Source organism: Panthera uncia, chromosome C2, assembly GCF_023721935.1.
Source record: "Panthera uncia isolate 11264 chromosome C2, Puncia_PCG_1.0, whole genome shotgun sequence".
NCBI lineage: Eukaryota > Metazoa > Chordata > Mammalia > Carnivora > Felidae > Panthera > Panthera uncia.
The window spans coordinates 83283789-83296888 of NC_064810.1; positions in this window are offsets into that span (position 1 = coordinate 83283789).

The window sequence follows — 13100 nt, forward strand, 5'->3', positions numbered from 1 at the left end:
CTTAGAGGGTCCCTTTATGTAACAGAGTGGCTGTCCTTACCTCAAGCTAGAAGAAGATCCAGTGATTTGAATAAATCTCCTAGCATCGCTTCCCTGATAAAGAAAAAAGTCCATTCTATTCCCCACTTAGCATCACAAGTAAAAAGTCTCCAGAAGCGTCTGTGCCTGTGACATTTAAATTCATGGATGAAGCTGAAGCTCCTGTCACCCTCATTTATTCCCAACAGGTGAGTCAAGAGTGCATGCCGGCAAGATGTAATGCTGAGTAACTTGGCTTTTTTTTCTTCCCGATTTCACTGAGACCCTGTAATGTTATTTGATGCAGTTTTCTGTATTTAATTAATTTAACATTCCAGATTTTTAATTTGCATTTAATTTAACATTTCAGGTTTTTAATTTACCAGATATTGTTTATCAAATATTCATTTCGGAGACTTTCACCGTATATACAGTGCATACCCCTCTTTAATTAGTGTGTGGTAAATTAATTCTTCTATCCTTGCTCTTTCATCAGATATTGGATTAAGGAAGTTGCACTGTTTCAACACAGCACATAAACTCGTTTATTAAACCAAGATGGTAAATCTTTCCATGTATGTGCATTGCTATTCCGCTTTCATGCTTAACCTGATAAAAACTGTTGTGGTTAAAACCAGAAATCTGTTATTGTTTAAAACCCACTGCTTGGTTTGACAATGGAAGTGTTACATTTTGTATTCTCTCCAATTATTGGCTCCAGTTCTGTTCTTATCTTACTCCTGGCACTGTAACTCTTCCACACACACCCCCACCCCACCCTGAGCCTTCTTTCCCTGTCTCTGTCATCCATGTTATCACCCTCTCCCTCCCTGGGCTACTTGTTAAAATGAGATTATACTTGTCAACGCTCTCTGCTAACTTTTCTCAATGACTCAGATATCCCGGGTTACAAACTTCAGCTTCTCATCCTGAAGTTTTACAGTTTACTTCCCTCTTACTCTTCCCTCTCTCCAGGCAAATAATAACCAGTCCCCAAAGAGATATTATATTCAAATTTTGTTGGAAGAGACCATTGTGGAAGGAAGGATCTTAGCTCTACTGTTACACTGTAAGATATTTGAGAACACATTTTCTTCAGTTCTACACCCCAAAGCAGCACCCTAGCATACTGCCTTGTACAAATAGGAAAATGGTACCTGTTTGTTGGATATCTGAATAGATGGATGGATAGGTGGGTGATTGGGTAGATGGCTTCATGCATGGAGAACAAGATTTCTCCTGCGTGCCTGGCACCAAGCTCATTCTTCAAACTCTGTTTTCTCATTTAAATGTTTCTCTTAATGGAGAAGTATGTCCGTTTAACTGATTAGGACACCAAAACTCAAAGATGTGAGTTAAGATTTGCTCATGAACTCACAGCTAGCAGGGAGCTAAGCCCAACTCTGAACCCCAATAAGTCTGATCCTCCTGTACATGTTACACATGGGCAGGACTGGCTACATAATTTGTAGGACTGCTATTCTCTGAATGTGCTCTCCCACTCCATATTCATACATGGAAACCCTAATGCCCAATGTGATGGCACCGGAAGGTGGAAGCTTTGGGAAATGATTGGGTCATAAGGGCAGAGCCCTCATGACTGGGATTGGTACCCTTATAAAAGAGGTCTCAGAGAAATTCGTTTCCCCTCCTTGTGAGGACACAACAAAAAGTCTGCAAACCATAAGAGGTCTCTCACTTGACTGTGCCGGCTCCCTAGTCTCAGACTTTCCAGCCTCCAGAACTGTGAAAAATAAGTTTCTGTTGTTTCTAAGCCACCCAGTCTATGGTATTTTGTTACACCAGCCCAAACAGACTAAGACAGAGGCCCAGAGCAAAATCAAAACCCCTGTTTTTTTCAAGACAGAGACAGCAGAGCATTAAACCTAAAGTGAAGCCCTTCTAATCATGGAGTCTATGGGGCATCACAGGTCACATGCCCATGAAACCAGCGGGATCCACCTTCCAGCTCCAGCTTCTCACTCCCAGGTTGTCCATTAGAACCTCTGGGTTCCTATTCTCAGAGACACTGTTCCAGCCTTGTTGTCAGAGGCAGAATCAGACCAGGAAATTTGAACCTTGCCCAGATGCTTGTGGTAGGTTAGGTATACCTTCTAAATACACTGGAAAGCCTTGAGGGCAAAGAACACCTCAAAATATGATTCTGTCACATTCTTTATTCCTATCAGCACCACCGTCACCCCATCACCTTGATCAGGGATGGTGGGTGGGGACTGGGGAAACAGTGTACTTTGCTCTGCGATACCTCACTGACCAACCAACTAAAGCACACTCTAAGAATGGGTATGCTGCCTTTGCTACTCTGATGAAACAGATTAAACATGTACGCAGGTAAGGAAGAGCCAGATGGTAGACGGGAACCATAAAGAGTACAGTGGTAACAGTCCTGCCTGTGAGCCTGAGAGCCAAAGCTAAGCGTGGCACCCCAGAAAGAATTCTTCTCTTTGAACTTCTGCGAGCCAATCTCGGGGCCAGTCTCGTGTGAGCCGAATCTAAGGAGCCCTAGTGTGAAACTCAACACTTTATATGGCCGAAGCTAAATGACTGCTCCTCCCCACCCTCTATGGCCTTCTTATGTGGCTACTATTCTTTTCAAAGGAAAGATAATGATGTTGATGGGCTTTTAAAGAAGTCCTTATGACACCAATTTCAGAGGTGACAGCTATCCATAAAATATCACAAAGCAGAGACAGGAAAGTCTTTGAAATCCTGTGGAACAGCACAAGATGGTATTGGCAACTCTGCTTGTGACCTAGGAAAGCGTGTTAAAAACCAACAAATAATAGGGGCGCCTGGCTATCTCACGTGGCTGAGCGAGAAACGCTTGATCTCGAGGTTGTGAATTGGAGCCCCATATTAGGCACAGAGATTACCAAAAGAAAAAAAAAAGTAAAACCAGCACTGAGGGCATTCAAGATGAGAGAGAGCATGCGCCAGGTTAAGGGCAAACACTTACTCTTTAACTACTGAAAGCCAAGTTTTCGTGTGCTTGAGGGCAGGGCTCACAGCTGTCTTGTCCCTTGAAGAATCCTCAGGGTCCAATGCAGGCGCTCAATGAATAGAGAAAGGCAGAAGGAAAGAAAGATGGCCCAAGGGGACATAAAAGACAAGTTTAGAAGGACGCACCTGCAGGTTTCATTCCTTGGCCATTTCCACGTATTTCCAAAAAAAGATGATGGCACTTGTCATTCTTTGTCGAGTTGTGTTTTCGTGGTTTATACCACATTTAACTTCATCTCAGGAATTTAGGGGCCATGGCTGTCACCAAAAGTCCAGAACTTGAGTGCAGGCACTTGATCTTCCCTTTATCATCTACTTCCAGCCACCAGAACAGCCACAGCATCCCCGGCAGTGCCCTGCTTGAGGGAGAGCACCAGCACCTGGGGGGTTGTTAGCCAGGAGGCCTGACTGTCGCTTGCTGGGAGGCATTCTCTTTTAAATAAACTTTTCATTTTGGATTAATTTTAGATTTACAGAAAAGTGACAAAGATAGTACAGAGAGTTCTCATTATCTCCTCACCTAGAGCCCCATAACGTTAACATCTTGCATAACCATGGTACATTTGTCAAAACTAAGACATTAACATTGGTACATGACTATTAACTAAAACCCAGACTTTATTCAGCTCTCACCAGCTTTTCCATTTATGTTCTTGTCATTTAAAAAATAACGAATAAACTAATTTGGGGTGCAGATTTGGATTTACAGAAAAATTGAGCAGGTAGCACAAGTCCGGTATAGCAATCCCATCCCCACCGTGCACCCCTAGCCCAGTTTCTCCCATTGGTAACACCTTCCATGACTGTAGTACATTTGTTAAAATAATGAGCCAATATCAATACATTATTTTTTTTTACTTTTTTTTAATGTTTATTTATTTTTGAGAGAGAGGGAGAGAAAGAGCGAGTGGGGAAGGGGCAGAGAGAAGGAGACACAGAATCCCAAGCAGGCTCCAGGCTCTGAGCTGTCAGCACAGAGCCCTACACGGAGCTTGAACTCACAGACCACGAGATCATGACCTGAGCTGAAGTCGGACGCTTAACCGACTGAGCCACCCAGGTACCCTTCGATACATAATTATTAACTAAAATTCATACTTTGCATTAAGATTCACTCTTTGTGTCGTGCAGTTCTATGAGTTTGGACAGACACCTGATGACATGTATCCACCATGACAATATCATGCAGAGTAATTTCACTGCCCTAAAGATCCCCTGTGCTTCACATATTTATCCCTGCCCTCTCTCCCCTAGAACTCTGGCAGTGATTCATCTTTCTACTGTCTCTTTATTTGTGCCTTTTCTGAAATCTCATCTGGTTGGAATCATACCGTATATAGTCTTCAGATTGGCTTCTTTCACTTAGCAATATGGATTTTAAGATTCCTCCGCATCTACATGGCTTGACTAATGAATGTCCTTTTTCTATTTCAGGATCCAACTCAAGGTTAGTGTGGAGGCATTTTTTTTTTTAATTGAAGTATAACTGACATAAAATATTCTGTTGGTGTCTGGTGTATAACATAACGATTCAACATTTGTACACACTGCATGTGGTGACATTTTTAAAACTTCCCTTTCTATGATCAGAATTCTTTTCAAAGGAAGAGATCAGTGTAATATCTTCGGGTGATTTTTTTAAAACATTATACTTATTTCTGTAACAAATATTAATTGAACTTTTATTATGTACCAGGCATTGTCTTAAGCAAGGAATACGCAGATTTGAACAAGCTTTAAGAGATCCTTGCTCCTATAGAGTTTAAAAACCTTTCCTAAAATTACTATTAATGGCTATGTACTGTTCCATTTTATCAATTTCTTTTGAAAGAGATCAGTGTCCTAAGAGACAATGTTAAATGTAAAAAAAAAAGAGAGGTCCATTTTTGAAGTATTTGCTATAGGGGGTCATATTCTTCACCAGAAAGGACATAGCTATTGACACTGCCTCTAGTCATGAAAGTTCCTATCTTGTCTTTACTGCAACTGTTATCCCCCTCCGCTTACATTTTCCCCCTACTCTCTGTATACTCTCTGTATAGCCCTCAGCCCCTTTGTCCTCTTCCAATGCAAGCAATCTAAGCAGTCAGCCTCCAGTTCCAAGCTGGCCTGCTGGCTGCAGATTGCTTCTTGCCCTCTACCTCCCACCAAAAATGCTTCCTCTGTGTGTGTACTGCGCACACGTACCTCACTTCTGAATATCCATTCCAGCAGGGGCCTGCACTTAACTTCCGTAAGCCCAGGTTCCTTGCTGTAAAATTGGCACACTCTCACGATGAAGGCTAATCTTTATGCAGTGTTTGCATATTTACAACCGTTAATTGCTCCTGGATGACCAAGCTGTATTTCCAAGAGATCAGGAAGTGATGCTACACTATGAAAAGTAGGTAAACCAGGGGCAATTTTTGGTGATTCATCTCAAAACGCATTCTTTTTAACCACCTAGCGTTTCACCTTGTTCTTATAGGAGTACAGACCTAAGATATAGCCCCTCATTCTGAAAAGCATATTGTCTTTATCTAAATGAACACTGTGATATATACTAGAAATAATATGATCTTTGGAAGTAGGCAGACCTGGGTTTAAAAATTGGTGCAACCATTTACTAACTGTGTGACCTTGAAAAGTGACATAACTTCTTCAAGCCCAGATTCCTTATCTCTGAAATGGGGGCACTAGTAATAGCTAATCCTTGGAAAGAGTTTACCATGTGCCAGACACTGTTGATTTGATCCTCACTGCAATCTAATGGGGTAAATTTAATTATTATCATTCCCATTTTATAGAGAAACAAACTAAGGCAGAGATAGGATAAGTGACCTGTCCAAGGTCATGCAGCTAGTAAGAAGAAGCAAAGCTGGGATCCAAATCTGGGAAAACTGGCTCCAGAGTTTAAATTCTTGACCTTACATACATATCCTTTTGCTGATACTACATGAGATAATTAGGAGGATTAAATTAAACCTTATATTAAGGACCTATTACATAGTATTCGTGGCCCATAATAAATTTATATTCCCTTTACCCACTCCTACTGTAACATTGTTATCTTCCTGGTTCTGGATACTAAAATCTCAGCCAAACAGGTATAGTACAATCAGACCATTTCACCTATGAACCAGACACAGGGTGGCACATACAGGGAGTTTAGAGCAGTTTGGCATTCCTAGAGGGAGGCATGAGCACAGAGAGGTGAGGTTGTTTTGATGGATGGAGTGATGTCATAGAGGATGCTGAGTGTCCATGGGGAGGCAGTATAATGTAGGGTAAAGAATATGGGCTTTGGAATCAGCCAGGTTCGAATCCCAGCTCTGTCTATACTGTAGTCTGGAGAATTAAATGAGATATAGAAAAGGATGCTCACCACACCTTCTCTTCTTAAATTCATGCACACTCTTGGGTCTCCTGGGTGGCTCAGTCGGTTAAGCATCTGACTTCAGCTCAGGTCATGATCTCACAGCTCATGGGTTCGAGACCCACGACAGGCTCTGTGCTGACAGCTCAGAGCCTGGAGCCTGCATCAGATTCTGTGTCTCCCTCTCTCTCTGCCCCTCCCCTGCTCACGCTCTGTCTCTCTCTCAAAAATAAATAAACTTAAAAAAAAATTCATGCACACTCTTGTTGAATCACTACATCCTACACCTGAAACTAATATCATACTGTATGTTAGCTACACTGGAATTAAAATTTAAAAAAAAAAAATAGGGGCACCTGGGTGGCTCAGTCAGTTAGGCATCCAACTCTTGGTTTCAGCTCAGGTCATGATCTCACTGTTTGTGGGTTTGAACCCTGATAGTGCAGAGGCTCCTTGGGATTCTCTCTCACTCCCTTTCTCTGCCCCTCACATGCACTCTCTCTCTCTCTCTCAAAATAAATAAATAAACTTTTTAAAAAACCTCAATAAATAAATAAATAAGAATTCATGCACATTCACACAACTGGACACTGCTCAGCAGCTCCAAAGAAATATAAAACTAACCTCAGAAAAGGGGGCACCTGGATGTCTCAGTTGGTTAAGCGTCCAACTCTTGATCTCAGCTCAGGACATGATCTCACAGTTCACAGGATGGAGTTCTGAGTCGGGCTGTGTGCTGGCAGCACGGAGCCTGCATAGAATTCTCTCTCTCCCTCTCTCTCTCTGCCCCTCCCCCCATCCCCCCTACCTGCCCCCCCCCCCTGCCCCCCACCGTGTATAGCCCTCAGCCCTCCATGTCTGCTCAGGTGCTGGTGCTCTCTCTCTCAAAATAAATAAGTAACCTTAAAAATTAAAAAAAAAAAAAAAAAAAAGACTAACCTCAGAATGAAAAGTTTGAGAAGTATGTAGTTCTATATTTGATTTAGTGAGCAAATGGATTGCATTTCAAGCTGTTGACACCAAGCTTCCAAAATGGCAGACTTTTGGTGGTGGGGGAGTGGCAGTAAATGTGGTAGGTGATTGTATGTCTCTCCCCAAAACAGTGTGCTTTTTCAGGCTTCACCAAAACCTGAATGAAATAACCGTCAAGATTCTCAGCTATTTATTGCTCAGACTCTACATTCACCAAGTAACCTTCTGATTAATACCTAGAGCCCCAGAGCCCCAGAGAGTGTCCAGGTAGAAGAAACAGAAATATTCCTGGCCCTAGAAGAAAAGATCTCCATTACAAACACATATAAATCAATCTTATATAAATTAAAAGGTATTGTTGTCCAGAAGGTAGAAAACTCTTCAGTCTCTTTGATTCTAGCATCAGGAAAAATTTGGAAACCCCATCTTGAATCCCAGACTGCCTAAGCACCTACTATGTGCCAGGCATGAGCTCAGCGCAGTGAGGAATTCAAAATGACATAGTCCTTGCTAAAACAACTTAAATGTGGTAGAGATAATGAAGCAAATACACCAAGAGCTAAAATAAGGCACAAGTTGAACAAAATGCTACCTCATTACCACCTTGAAAAACCCCCAAGGCCAAGTCTAGGCCTCCTAGTTCTATTCAACTTGAGGAGGTGATAATGAGGAGAAAATGTTCTTGCCCATTAAAGAGTTCTTAACGTGGAGACCGAGGCTAGCTGCTAAATAAATGGTGGAATTTTACCTTTCAAGTTACATAGGTAATACCTGTTACCTTTTATGATACATACTTTACAAAGTCTATTTCTACAAAAGGAGGGAAAAAAGAGAAATGCATACATAGGGGAACAGAAGCATAATTTATTTATAGATAAAGAAAGGACAAGAGGAGCCGATGGCAAAGGCCATTCGTCCGAACGGTGATAAATGAGTGAATCAACATGCAAACTCAGTGGCTGCCAAACCAAGTCAGTGCCTGTGTGGCTGATGACAATGAGGGTCCACACTAGCCCACACTGCACCCCATACATGGACAATACACCCCATATATAGACAATACTCCCCAGAGACCCAACATACCCCTCTATCTATTCCTGTAACATCTTACCCTGCCTTCTCAGCCCAGATTCCAATAGTGTCTCTGCATTAAGCTTTTGCCACCTTCCACTAACAGTACCTATTCCTTCCTCCTCTAGCTTCTCCCATATGTTGTCTCAAGGGCATTCCCTGAGACATGGGCATTTTCTCCTTCAGGTGGATGTGAGGCAGCAAAAAGAATATCAGAGATTGAAATTGAGGCATCTGGGTGGCTCAGTTGGTTAAACATCCAACTTAGGCTCAGGTCATGATCTCACGGTCCATAGGTTGGAGCCCCGAGTGGGGCTCTGTGCTGACAGCTCAGAGCTTGGAGCCTGCTTCGGATTCTGTGTCTCCCTCTCTCTCTGCCCCTCCCCTGCTGGCTCTCTCTCTCTCTCTCTCTCTCTCTCTCTCTCTTTCTCTCAATTTCTCAAAAATAAAATAAAACATTAAAAATTTTTAATTAAAAAAAAAATAAGAATATCCAAAATTGATTCAGAAAACCTGGGTTGGAATCTGGATCTTGCCACCAACTAACTGTAGAACTGTGGAAAAGTTACAGTTCCACATTCCAGTGAATGGAGAAGGCATGTCCACTTCGGAGTCCAGAGTGCTGACCATTACACCATGGGACCTGCACGTCCACTTCAAAGAGCACCTAGGAGATCTCAACGAAACAGTCTAGGACAGAGATGAGCCTCCTGAAAACACTGCCCCAAACTGAACCTGGCAGGACCTCGGGAGGACGTGCACTTCATCAAAGATGGTTTCCAAGGGAAGAGTTCAGTTTGTAAAGAAGAGAAGGAGGAAGGTAACTGGATGGATTCACAGAGGGAGTACTTACCCATGATCTTCCAGCGGCAGAAGACACTCTAGAAGCAAAATTACAATAACTGATGTCCCTTCTTTTTATGATAGGGGCCGGAAGGGACCTGAGAAAAGTATAAGGAAATGTGTTTGTAAGCTAAATCACATTTTAATTTGAATATAGAAACAATAGAAACTCCACTTTATTTTCACTTTTTTTGTTGTTGTTTTAGTGAGGTGGAGAGGGGCAGAGGGAGAGAGAGAATCCCAAGCAGACTCCACGCTCAGGGCAGAGCTTGATGCAGGGCTCGATCTCACAACCCTGGGATCATAACCTGAGCTGAAATCAAGGTTGGACGGTCAAATGACTGAGCCACCCAGGCACCCCAGAAACTCCACTTTAGATAAACAAGAATAATCTCAACATGGGTCCCAAGCAAAACCTTTACTTTGGTCTGTTCTGTACACAAGACAGTGGAGTCTTCTGGCTCAGTTCTATTAGTACTAAATGTAGGCACTTAGGGACCAGCAGTGACTGCCTCAAAGCAATCCAAAAGCTGAGGATAGTGAGTGGGAGAAAAATCGGACTGAGAATCTGGGCACCGAGGTTCTAACTTATTGTCATTAATGTTTGTGAAGTTGCCTGGGGAGGGTCTCTGGGTCTTTGTCTCCTCATTTCTCTAGTGAGACAGAGCTGTGAGTGCCCTCCTAGGCTCCTTCTGGCCCTGTGCTTATCAAATTAAGAAAGCTCGAGAGGTCAGTAAGGGGCCAAGGTGAAAGCCATTCAGCCCACTGCCCCACCTTGAAGCTTTACATTGTGAGATCTCCATTTTACTGAAAGCATTCAGCATCCCCTGTGCTGGGTACTAGGGCTCAACTCAGGTCATCCAGGAGCTGACTGGTGATCAGGATGACCAAAAAACAAAACCCAACAGCTAGAGAATCAGAAAATACTAAACAGAAAAGAATTTACAGATTATCTCGTGCTAGCCCTTTCTTATACAGAGGAAGAAACCAAGCATCAGAGGGGTCAGAAATTCTTTTCCCAAGAATGCAGCTAGAGGAAGATAGCTTGGGGGTGGGGGAGGGGTTGGGGGGTTGCGGTTCTTGATGTATGAGGAACCAACTCCTCCCGCCCCCCCCCCCCCCAGGCGGTCAGCAGCAGCCTCTCTCCAGGCCTCTGCCTCTCCTGGGGAATCCATGCAGCTCAACCACTGTTTCTTCCGCTCCAACCCTCGCTGTAGCTGTGGAGTTGAGACTGGCACCAAAGCCCCCTGATCCCCTGCCCTGGACTTTTTCTGTCCCACCAGAAAAAAATAAGAGTGCTGTACAAGCACACCCAGTTGCAACAATCCTGGGAAGACACGAGGGATGGTAAAAGCTGACTTGTCCTGGAGCCCATCAGCTCCCCCAGGGAGACCCACATGAGAATATGTTTATGCTTTTCTCAAAATACCTTTTACCTGGGCATGGGAATACCTATATTCATTTTTTCATTTAGAAATGTATAATTTTTGAGGGTAAGGAATAAAACTAATTGATAGTGCAAATTCAGAAGACAAAACGGTGAATGCAAGCAGAGATTGTTTACAATAAAGCTGATAAAGTCTCAGCTTCAGAGTCCCTCCCTTGCAGGGGTTCCTTCCAAGATGCTGGGAGGGCCCTAGCAATGGGTTCATGTGGTCATACAATCGTAAAATATTTGCAGAAGTGAGATATTTTTACATTCTTTTTCTTGTCTTTTCTTTTTATTTTAGTGAGTGAGAGAGAGCTGGGGAGAAGGGTGGAGGGAGAGAGAGAGGGAGAAAGAACCACAAAAGCAGCCTCTACACTCAGCTTGGAGTCTGACAGGGGGCTCGATTCCACGACTCTGCAATCATGACCTGAGCCAAAATCGAGTCAGATGCTCAACTGACTGACCCACCCAGGCACCCCTGCGTTCTTTTTCTTGAAGTGGTAAGCCTCAGGCCTCCATATCTAGGTGTTTTCAGAGTCTGAATTTCTCCTCTTCTCTCTTCCTTTCCTTCTTTCTAGGACTGGAAGAAAGATAAGTTTTGTTTCTGCTTTAGTGAAAAGAAATGTACAACTTAAGAGAAGATTGAGTCTGAAAAATTAAAAATGAGAGGCTATAAAGAGCAAACTCTGAAACAACGCAGTGCCCTTGAATAAGGTGGGTGGGAATTCTGTGCCAATGCAATAAAATGTGCCAAAAATATATTGAGTTTAAAACTCAGACTGCCTTGGGGTGCCTGGATGGCTCAGTTGGTTAAGTATCTGACTTCGGCTTTGGTCATGATCCCCCTAGTTCATGGGTTCCAGCCCCACATTGGGCTTTGGATCCTCTGTCTCCCTCTCTCTCTGACTCTCTCCTGCTCATGTACTCTCTCTCTCTCTCAAAAATAAACATAAAAAATAAAAAGAAAATTAAAAATTAAAAAATTAAATACAAACTGCCTTTCATCTCATAAATTTTAGCCATTTTGATTGATTTGACACACCTTGACAAATCAAAAATAAAAATGTGTCAATCTGTTTTGCCAATTCTAAAAACAACAAAATAAAATAAAATAAATTCTAATTAACTTATCTGGTTCTCCTGATCAGTTAAGTCAAGTCAAAACCCATTTGCTGACATGGTTACACATTTACTTCTGAATGAGATTTTTAAAGTTACTGCTTAGAGAAGCCCATAGAAGAATTCATTTAACTTTTAACCTCTTCTGCCTTAGAACAGAAGAGGCTAATCTGAATTTCGAAACTTCATTAAATAGAACCTTCCAACTGGGAGTTTTACTTTAGAGTGGGTGAAAATGTTTGTTTACAGGAGGGACATTTTATTGTGTTCACTAGGTATGCCTCATAAATGCACTATACTGGTGACTAGTCTATCCCCTCTAAAGACCCACAAGTGTCTGGTGAGGGAATGGGGTGTGGCAAATTGTGAATTTTAAGGGTAATTGAATCATTTAGCCGTTACCATATACCTCTACCCGTTTTAACCCCAAATGTTACATATGGCTCCCCCGATTTCTAAGCTCTGCATTTAAAATAGAAACCTCTATGAAGGAACAGCAGGTATTTTTTTCTTTTTTGTCCTAAGGGGAAAAAAAAAACCTCAAATATTTATGGGTCACTAGTAAAGCCAAATGAGGCCCATGAAGATTCGTTTACAGATTTCATGCACAATGACATCCCAGGTATGGAAAATACTTACCCCTTTCTTTCTGGGACGGACATTTGCCATTCCAGGTAGAAGAAGTCAGCCTAAAGACAGTGATTCAGTATAATGTCACTTTCCTCTCAAGATTCTAAAATGCAGTGTTTCCCAAACTTGGCAGATAAGAATTATCCGAGGCAGTTATGACAAGCAGATCTCCTGGACTTAGGTGGAGTCCAGGAATCTGTATTTTTAGCAAGCATCCCAGGTGATTCTTATCACCATCACAAAGCTAAGGCTCAGAATGGCTCCCAGAGTCATCACATTATTGGAATAAATACAGCAGCCACAGGGAAATGTACTTTAACCTGTACACAGCTGGGAAGCCACTGGGATTCATGGCTTAGAATTTCATCTTCAAGCCAAGATGTTAAACATATCAATGAATGTGTGTTCCTTATTATCACCCATAATGGTTTCCTTCTTCATGTCTTAGGGGAATGCCATATGCCCAGAGTTCCTGGCAGCAGAAAACCAAAATATTAACAGAATAAATTACTTCAAATTAGACATGTGCTGCTGAACTATTCTAAGGTATTTGGAATATTAACGAACTTGGACCTGGCTAAGGATCATTAATAGCATTGTCCTCCGAGCATATTCTTTGAATAAAAACCTTCAGAGTTTGCT